We start from the raw sequence: 10,512 nt of genomic DNA, 5'->3' as shown, positions 1-10,512 counted from the left end.
TACTCCCATTAGCCAACACACCAAGTAGAGCTTGGAAATGGCAGAAGATAAAACATGAATTGCTCAGTTTCCACTGATTCAGATTTGAGTACAGTGCCCTGGTGTCACACTTGTGCATGTAATGTTTGTAAGCTTCACTTGAAAGCCAGCACCGTGGGAGTGTCATTTCATATCAGTTAAGTCAACTTTTTCTCCACCAGTGTTTCATCAAGTGTAAATCACGGGAAAATTAAAAATGTTAATGCAAAATCAGGAGTTAATTAATATTGTAAACATAGGAAATTTGATGGGAGTGATAAAAAATTATCATAAACAGTGGGAAAACGCTAATTCTGAGAATGTGAGAGCAGGGTTACTCTGTAATTGTTGTTTAATAAGCACTCCACCAGATGTTCTTGAGAGTTAATTTACAAAAGAAAATTATACGAACTGTAATATTTGGTCTTAAGTAGGCTTATGTACCTAGCGGACAGGGCGCTAAAGTGAAGGGATGTGTGGTTTGGTGTAGTCAGTTGATATTGTTTAGTCTCCTGTTCTGATCTTCAACCACCTTCCCTTACTTCTGAGAACTGCTAGCAACACCTGTTTACCACATATGTGGGAGTGACTGTTTTGACATGATTTTATCAAGCCAAATACTGTCAACTGGGTGTACTTCAGAAACTTTTTCCAGCTACTTGAAGTACTATTGACTGACAAAGAAAAATTGCATTTTTGAACTCCAAGACAGGAAAGTTAAGGTTTTATTCTGTCCTGTGTTACTCCCCAGGTTGGCTATATTGGGGCAGAAAGCTTGAAACATCAATTTTTTTTATATAATCTTGTAATGTTTTAACTAAATGATGATATTCAATACATTAGGGAGCGGGAAATGATTTGAAAATAATTTCATTGCTACATTTTAAAATAACGTTATTGAGAAATAGAAACATTAACAAAATTTAGTTCTTATCACTCGGAAAGATATTTCTCTCTTCACTGCCTTTGGCATAATAAAATTTGAGCAAGAGGAACTACAGAAATGTCATCATTTGTAAAAAAATAAACATTGTTTCCTTTATAATGACTCACGAATTCGCATTCATGTGATCCATTGTTAGCGATGTGCCAATGAAGTTTTTGTTGATCTGTCTTTTTGTTCACTAATAAACAAACTGAACTTAAACAAAATCTCCACATTGAACTGATAAACACTGCTGCTGAATATTTGGTGTTTGTGCAAGAGTTTCAGTTCTATTGTTCACCACCATTTGCAATTCACATTCTTGAAGAGAATAATGTTATTCCTGTTTTTCTTCAACTGAAGGTTGATTTTCACCCCCTCTTTGGTGGATGCTGTAAACTCTTATTGCTACTTAATTTTTCCCCTTTTGCTTTTCTCCTCTTTTCAGAAGAACTTATTGCTGTCTCAAAAAAAATCAGATGTCGCACTTGATCCTGGAGAAATATCCAATTTTTCTCTCTTCTTCATAGTTGTTGTATGTTTTGCTGGTTTCCTTGAGGTACCCTTCAAATGAATTATTTCATTTTTGCATTTGGTCTTCAGTTATGTGCTATGTGTGTCATGGCTTTTTGTGGTTTAATAGGATTTATGTCACTTGCTTCAAATCCACTGAAAGGGTTTTGCATTATGGAGCACTATTACTTCTCAAGAGTTTTCTTAAGACATTGAAAATATCTTTAAGGAGTGAGGCATGATATTTTGCTTTCCACTCCTCCAGTACCTCCCTCCATTTAACTTCCTCCTGGAAAAAACACTAGGTCCAAAGGCAGACTCAAATGAGGTTGTTAGGAGGCAAGAGCACAAGCCATATGATGATCTGCTCACATTCTTCTGTTGTTGTCACTGACATGTGTCTTGCCAAATTATCTCCTATTATGACTGGGTCCATCACATACTTTTTTGAGATATGGAAGTGCTGTAGGTAAAACCAGTCCTCAAAAATTGCGCCCTCAAACGATCTTAGCCCTGATCTTGAGCAATTAAAATGAGTTCCCTTTGGTCCACCTTCTATCCTCGTATAGTATAGCTGTTCTGATTCGTACAGTGTATTTAGGGAGACAATATCAAGATGCTGTACCAGTAAAAATTATTGATGTGCTTGATTCTGAATTATCAATGATTTTCAGGATGCTTGTGTTGTCTTCTTACAGTGACTTTTCTTCTTCCATGTGCCATCTGCCATGTTTATTTTGTCATAATACAATATAGCATTTTGCAGAATTCCACTGAATGAAACGTTCAGTCTTCAAAATATGATTTTTATTGCATCTACACTTAACAGCAACTTTCCATCTTTTCACATTCTCAGAAAATCTACCTTCAGTTTTATTCCTGTTTGAAAATAATTTTGTCCATTGTCCACCACACTATTTTGACAATAGGCTAACATTAAATTTGATTAGAGTGGTGCCTCATTTTGCCGCTCCTTGAAGATTTTCTGCTAAACCGTATCCCTCTGTAATGCTGAGAGTGGGAAGGTGGCCATATTTACGCACATTCCTGTACTTCATCTTTCTGTTGAGTACTTTCTGGAACTCCATATCTTTCTACAACTTTCTGAAGACTAAGGTTCTTACTGTCTCCTTCCCATATTTCAATGATTTAAGATGAAATAAACTGTAAAAATGAAAAGGAAGTATTACAGTGCTTTCCTGTCAAACTTCGATATGGTCCCAAGTAACACATAATAAACACATTTAGAATGAATGAAAATAATTCGGAGATAATATTGAGTGGCCACATTGAACTTCGTTGTAGCTATAAATCACGAATGAGGTTAGAATAGGACATGTAAACAAAACTTCTATCTCTAAGAACATAAGAGTGAAAATTAACATTACCTCCTGTACTTAAAACAAAAACATTGTCCTTTAAATATTATTGAATCAGTAATTAGCAGGCTTCGAAATATGTAGCAATTACTAGAGCCATTCATGAAATACAGATTCATAAAAATATAAAAACTTTCCAAAATCCCTGTATCAGTGGTGCCAATACTTAAAACAAAAAATTTGTTCAGTTACATCTGCTGTTCCAAGTACACCCAGTTGATAGTACCTAGTTTTCTCTCTTTATTTAACATCTTGGTTCTAATGGTTGGTACACAATTATTGGTGACTGTTCTAATAGCACAAGTTTGCTCAGTAGCTATTTTTCTGAGAAGCAAATTTGTAGTCTTGATTTGCATTAAATGTTATGGCTTATCTTTCTTTCTAAGGCTCACATAATAAACAAACACCACATAAGACTGTGATCTGTTTCCTCCCTTTTTTTTAAATTAAAGATGTGCATTGTTCTGCAGTCAGATTGTGCTATGTATACAGTAACAGCCCATTAATGAAGTGACACAAAATTAATTGAAAGCCTTAATAATCTCTCAACTAATTTGCCCAAAATGTGAGCTTATCCAGCTCCAGGCAGTTGCTCATTACAGATCAGTACAACACTAGTTTTCACATTCTCTTGTGTGGAAGTGACATTTACATTTGTTGGCAGAATCTGGTGTACAGCCTATTAACGCAATACTCTCCTAAAATTGTTCCTGACAAGGTCGGCATGGGGTTGTTTTCAGTATTATCAGGTTTCTGTTGTTTAACACGAAATTTTCTCTCTCTCTCTCTCTCTCTCTCTCTCTCTCTCTCTCTCTCTCTCTCTCTCTCTCTCTCTCTCAGACCTTTTTTAAAATGTCATTTTAATAGATTGTTAAATACCAGTGAATTACTGGAAATACAAATATTTTAAATCTTCAAAAGAAGTTCGATTAATAGAAAATTGATATGTGTACTTGTATTGATTTTGTGGTTTGAAAGCTGGTCAACAGTTGTGATATAGGATGTTTTGCCTATTTTTACATAACTGATGTGTGCATTTATGTTGGTAGCATATGTTTGTGATTTTTTTTATTATTATTTTATTAATGACAATTTTATGGAAAGGATAGATTTCTGCTCACCATGTAGATGTTCAGTTGCAGAAAGGCAGAACGAAAAGACGGCTAAACATTTGAGCTTTTGGCAACAAGGCATTCTTCTAAGATAAGAAACGTACACGCAAGCACAACTCGCGCACATGATCACGTCTCTGGCCACCGAGGCCTTGTGGCTAAAAGCTCAAATGTGTAGCAGTCTTTTTGTTGTGCCTGTTTGCAATGTGGCGTCTCCTCCGTATGGTGAGTAGCAATCTATCCTTACTATAACATTGGCGTTACTCCATCCTGGACGTCCCTTTGTTTAATTTGTATTCATGTGATTTGCTGATTGCCACACTCTCTCTCCCGGCTATAATGCTAAAATTTGTTTTGTTTCTATCTAAAGTTTCCTAAAAGTAACTTGCATATTAAGTCATTGTTCTAATAAATTACCCTTAAAGGGCAGTGATTTTTTTCATAAACTATGATATTTTTTAAATTCAAAGACAGTATGTTTGATATGCATTAAAAGATACTATAAGATAGGAAATGAGGAAACTGAACCCAATAAAATGCTTTAAATTACAGTTTATATTGACAGGGTAAATATTAACTAATACCTTACAAATTACCAGCTCACTGATAAAAGAAAAATTAGAGCATGAGTACACTCAAAGCCCAAAAACTTTTTAGAATTTGATTGAAGGTAAAGCTTTCTAGTCTAAAACCTGAGTTTCTCATGCATTTACGATTGAAAATCAGAGGAGTGGCAGCTTCAAATTTTGTTACGGTGTTCTTAGTGAGATTAAATTTTACTCCACTATTTGTCATATGATGAATGTAACATACAGATACTGAAATATTTATTGATGTGCTGTGTATACGTAATGCATGTGAAACAGGAACTGTAGATCTTGATGGATTGTAATGTGAAATGTTTTCGTCAATAAAATTATTTTCGTTTATACGTATGTCCTTGTCATGCAGTTTGCTCAGTACCTTGTAATTGTCTTTCACTGTCAAACATGCACAGACTGTATAAAATGGTATGAGCTTCCCATCCAATTTCCAGCATCTTTGTAGCACCACACTTCAAAAGATTCTAGTATTTTTTTGTCCGAACTGCTTATTGAAGAAGTTACACTTCCATGCAAGGCTACAACTGTGACACATACTTTAAGAAAAATCGTAGTGACCTAAATTTACTGCCACCTGTGGACCGTGTGTCTAAATTGATAACTCCCTTCTCCAGTATGCCAAGTCTCACAAGGGTCTTCAGCCAGTTCTGTGTGTTGCATTTTGGATTGAAAGCATTAGTGTCAGAATTCATTATAGCACATGATTAGGCATTAGGCCAAAAAATAACAGAACATGTAATTCAGTATGTAGATGACTTACTGCACCTCAAACACAGCAAGGACATATTCGTAGTAAACAAATTGTGTTAGAAAAATTAAATATTTAATCTGGGAAAGGCCAAATTTGGAAGGATGAATTAAAATTTCTAGAACACATTATGAACAACAAGGGAAAGACCAGTAGTTGTTGGACAAGAGTTTCACTTGTTGGGCTTAGTTTCTTCAAGAGTTCAATTTACAGATACAGTACATAGAAGAGCAAAATTCAGTGGATGATGCTTTGTCGTGGCTGCCGTTGAATGTGGAGGGAACAAGTGGTATGACCTCTGACAATCCATTACAAGTTTTATTTTTTACGAAGAGAGAGGGTAGGCATGATATGAAACTACTGAAAAATATAAAAGATCAACCAGCTGATCTGTGGATCAGTAAGAAAGTACATAAGTTAGCAGAACAATGAGAGAGGAAAAGGGGATGAAATAAGTACTTCGTGAGGGCATACCGTTCAGTTGTTGGGTGCAGAAATACCATGTTGATGAGGGGAAGCATACCTAATGACTGTGGTACCTTTGATCAGGTATGTTTATACAAAGTGTGGTTTCTTTGTGCTAAAGTGCCACTGACATGATTAAATATTCCTATTTTAAGGGAATGGGTCAGAGGATAAGTAACATTTTAAAAACTTGTGAAGTATGTGATAAAGTAAATTTAAGATCGAGCAATCTGATATGTTACCCAATAGAGATGGAGCAAATTTGGGATCTTGTATGTGTCAGTTTCTATCAATCATTAAAAGAGGACCTGAGAGTGTTTTCATGTAGGTGGTTATGGAAGTGTGGTCTGAACGTGTAAAGTTTTATCCCTGTCTCAAAGCTACAAGCAAGACAGTGATGAAAATTATGGGTAATGAGTATTTCAATGAAGTGGGAAAACTAGGCAGACTTTGTCAGACAATATATTGCAAGTTACATCCAATGTGTTTAAGGAATTTTTAGTTGAATAAGAAGTGTGGCAAGTGCTAATACATAAACTTCACCCACAATGTAGTTAAACAGTGAGTGATGAGGCAACTTGGTAGACTATTCCATACACTGCATAATGAACGATGCAGTCAATGGTCAAGATGGGAAAGGGATGTAAAGATTAATTCAGGCATAGGTGTGACTCAAAATGAGGCAGCAGGAGAATATTTAGTGAACCTACTCTCAAGATAAATGAAAATAATTTTTATAATGTAATATAATTGGATAGATAAGTCTACTCACCAAGTGGTGGCAGAACAATACATGTATAAAGAAACTGAAATCCAGTGGCTCCTTCTGGCAGAAGAGTTGAAGGGAAGAAAAAAAAAAAACTGGGGAGGTGTAGGAAATGGGAAGAGTTAAGAAAAGTCACCTGGAACCACAGATCATGGGAGACTCCAGGTGGGATAAGAAGGAAAGACTGAAGTGGTAAACAGTAATATACAAAAGAGCTAAACAACAGCAGAAGAATTTCGATAATAGGGCTGTAGAACCAGATTTTCATACAGGAGAATATTTATTTGTCAGAGAGTTGCAAGAAAAATAGCAAGGCCGAAAAACATGTCAAGAGTTTTATTATTTTTACTAGGGACTTTCATTTTGAAAGATCTGAAAACTGGATAGGTGTTAGGATTGCAGAATGTGAAGGACATATTCAAATATATTCCTTCACAATAGGAGGTAAATAAAAAAAAAATGGAGGAACCAGATAGAATTTTGAAGGAAACTAAGAGTTAATGCCAAAGAAATGGCAATGGAGTATTCAGCTATACAGGGTGTCCCATTTATCTTGACCACCCTAAATAACTATTTGTCCAGATGAAAATTACAAAATGTTTCAAGTAAATGTTCTTTAGCTGTCGGAGGGACATCAATCTGCATGAATACCTTCATTGTAGCTTAGTTTTTTTTTTACAGAGATATGAACAGTGGTACGACTTTTTAAGCGGCAACCTGTATTTTTTTTATTCGATAGTCCTTATCCTCTCCTAAAGACCTATTCAAAAATGTATAACAGTGCACCAGGCACTGAAAAGCAACATTATTAATTACATAACACAACACTGACGTTGACGCTCCCAGCTCTTAGTGCAGGTACTCGGTGTAATGGAACACATCCACGTGCTGACGTTGACAGAGGACATATGTAAACATAAGTAGAATGCACACCCATCATATCGTCAACCATCGTCAGCTGAAGAGTTGTGTGAGTAGAGTGTACATCAACGTAGAAAAGGTAGAAATGCTACTCATCTGTGGGGAATGTAAGTTAGCAGAACAGTAACTGCAATACTGTTTTCTTATGTATGGGTACATGTAGTATAGTAGTTTAGTCCTTTTAAATAGTGTTGTGTAGAGTAGGCATACAGTAAAGGCTGTCCCTCCTACAAATTGCATCGACTTAACGTTTGTTTTATTATTGTTGTTGTTGTTGAAGGTAGGTGAAATGCTATACTGGCAGCGGAACTGTACATAGAGCAATACGGTATCCTGACAAGAACCCACCTTCACGATGGATGTTTTCTCGTCTTGTTGCGAAGCTTCAGGAAATGGGAAATTTCAACTCACGACAATGCAATTGTAGCTCTCGCACAGACGAAGCTGCCGAAGTGACTGTTCTCGCTTCTGTTGCTATGAATCCACATGCGAGCACACGACAGCTTGAACACGAGATTGGTATTCCTAAAACCAGTGTACATTGTATTCTTATATGTCACCGGTTCCATCCTTAGCCAGTACACGTACATTAAGAATTGCATGGGACTGATTTCCGGAATCGTGTACAGTTCTGTCATTGGGCACAGCAGCAAATCCTCACCAATCCAAACTACTTCTCCAATGTTCTATTTACTGATGAATGTTCCTTCTCAAACAAAGGACAGGTAAATACAAGGAACATGTATTATTGGTCCAGCGACAACCCACGATGACTTAGGACAGGTGGAACATCAGTGTCAATGGAGAGTTTAACGTCTAGTGTGGGATGCTTGGTACTACAATTCTTGGTCCTCATTTCATCAATGCCAAGCTCCTCAGACGAATTCTTCCTCCTCTTCTGGATGAAGTGCCGCTAAGAACCAGAATGCTTATGCGGTATCAACACGATGGATGTCCAGCGCATAGTGCCTTGTGTTTGTGTGCATTGTGTTCTGATTCGAAGGTATCCTGTCAGATGGATTGGTCGAGGAGGAACAGTTACTTGGCCTGCTAGGTCTCCTGATTTAAACCCTCTGGACTTTTTTCTTGTAGACGTCTGTTGCGATATGTATATAAAAACGATCTCCACAGTGCAACATGAAACCTTAAGGCAATTCAACAGAAGAGAAATCAGTTTTTGTAGTCGGAATTCCACATAGGCACGACCTTTCGGAACGGTCATGTGTGACCGTGGAAATCGTAAAAGCAAACAGGCAATACTCAAAGATTTGCAGGGCCTACCAAAATGCATATTTTATAAGTATGGACTCCTTGCAAAGAGACTGTTACACGAGACATGGAATTCACCTTAATAACAGAGGCAAGAAGATTCTGTGCCAAAACATCAGCACGATACTGAAAGCATCTGACAACCAAGAAGTAATTGCTGCTCTTCCAGTTCCTCGCTTGACGCAAGCAGAGCCTGAAGAAATGGTTACTTCTATAGCAGCAGTAGAGCTGGAAGCAGCAATTGTACCTACACACATAACAAATGCTGCAGCAGCAGTACCTACCACACTTCATTTACAGGACTCAACAGCAGCAGAAGATGAAGCAACATCCAAATCTCCACTGTCACCAGTTGCCACAACAATGCATACAGCAGCAGCAGTACCTACCACACTTCATCAGCAAGATACAACAGCAGCAGAAGAAGAAGCAGCAACCACCTTATCTCCTCAGTCGCCAGATGCCACAACAGTGCCTCCACACACCATAACAGCAGTTCCATCAATTCCTGTAGTAGCAGCCTCATCTACAATATCATCACAAGGAGGGAAGAGTAGGTATACAAGAGTAGATCTGCTACCACTCCAAGTGAACAATTTTTTAGTAAAAGGCAACAAGAGGCAGAAATCCAAAAGATAAGCCTTGTAAAAGGTTTGAAAACCAATCACCATAGTGTTCAGTGTGTAAGCAGTAAGAGCATGGATCTTAAAATATGTTACCTTAACACTCAAGGACTGAAAGATAAAGAACTTATCATAAATGAGTGTGGTCTTGATAACCAGTTTGATATTTTTTGTCTGAGTGAACACTGGGCTAATGAGAATGAACTTGCAGTTACCAAATTTGACAATTTTAGTATAGTAAATAGTTACTGTAGGAAAGAGCACATTAAAGGTGGTGTGGCAATGTATTCCAACCAGTCACTCAATTGTACAACAACCAAACTAGACCTAAATTCCTTGTGTGATGAACAGCACTTTGAAGTTACGGATTATTGTTGTTGTTGTTGTTGTTGTTGTTGTGGTCTTCAGTCCTGAGACTGGTTTGATGCAGCTCTCCATGCTAATCTATCCTGTGCAAGCTCCTTCATCTCCCAGTACCTACTGCAACCTACATCCTTCTGAATCTGCTTAGTGTATTCATCTCTTGGTCTCCCTCTACGATTTTAACCTTCCACACTGCCCTCCAATGCTAAATTTGTGATCTCTTGATGCCTCAGGACATGTCCTACCAAGTTGTGCCACAAACTTCTCTTCTCTCCAATCCTATTCAATACCTCCCCATTAGTTACGTGATCTACCCACCTAATCTTCAACATTCTTCTGTAGCACCACATTTCTATTCTCTTCTTGTCCAAACGATTTATTGTCCATGTTTCACTTCCATATATGGCTACACTCCATACAAATACTTTCAGGAACCACTTCCTGACATTTAAATCTATACTCGATGTTAACAAATTTCTCTTCTTCAGAAACACTTTCCTTGCCATTGCCAGTCTACATTTTATATCCTCTCTACTTCAACCATCATCAGTTATTTTGCTCCCCAAATAGCAAAACTCCTTTACTACTTTAAGTGTCTCATTTCCTAATCTAATTCCCTCAGCATCACCTGACTTACTTAATTCGCCTACATTCCATTATCCTCGTTTTGCTTTTGTTGATGTTCATCTTATATCCTCCTTTCAAGACACTGCCCATTCCATTCAACTGCTCTTCCAGGTCCTTTGCTGTCTCTGACAGAATTACAATTTCACTGGCGAACCTCAAAGTTTTTTATTTCTTCTCCATG

This window comes from Schistocerca nitens, chromosome 12, assembly GCF_023898315.1.
Source record: "Schistocerca nitens isolate TAMUIC-IGC-003100 chromosome 12, iqSchNite1.1, whole genome shotgun sequence".
In the NCBI taxonomy this organism is placed as follows: Eukaryota; Metazoa; Arthropoda; class Insecta; order Orthoptera; family Acrididae; genus Schistocerca; species Schistocerca nitens.
Note: the sequence above shows the minus strand (reverse complement) of the source record.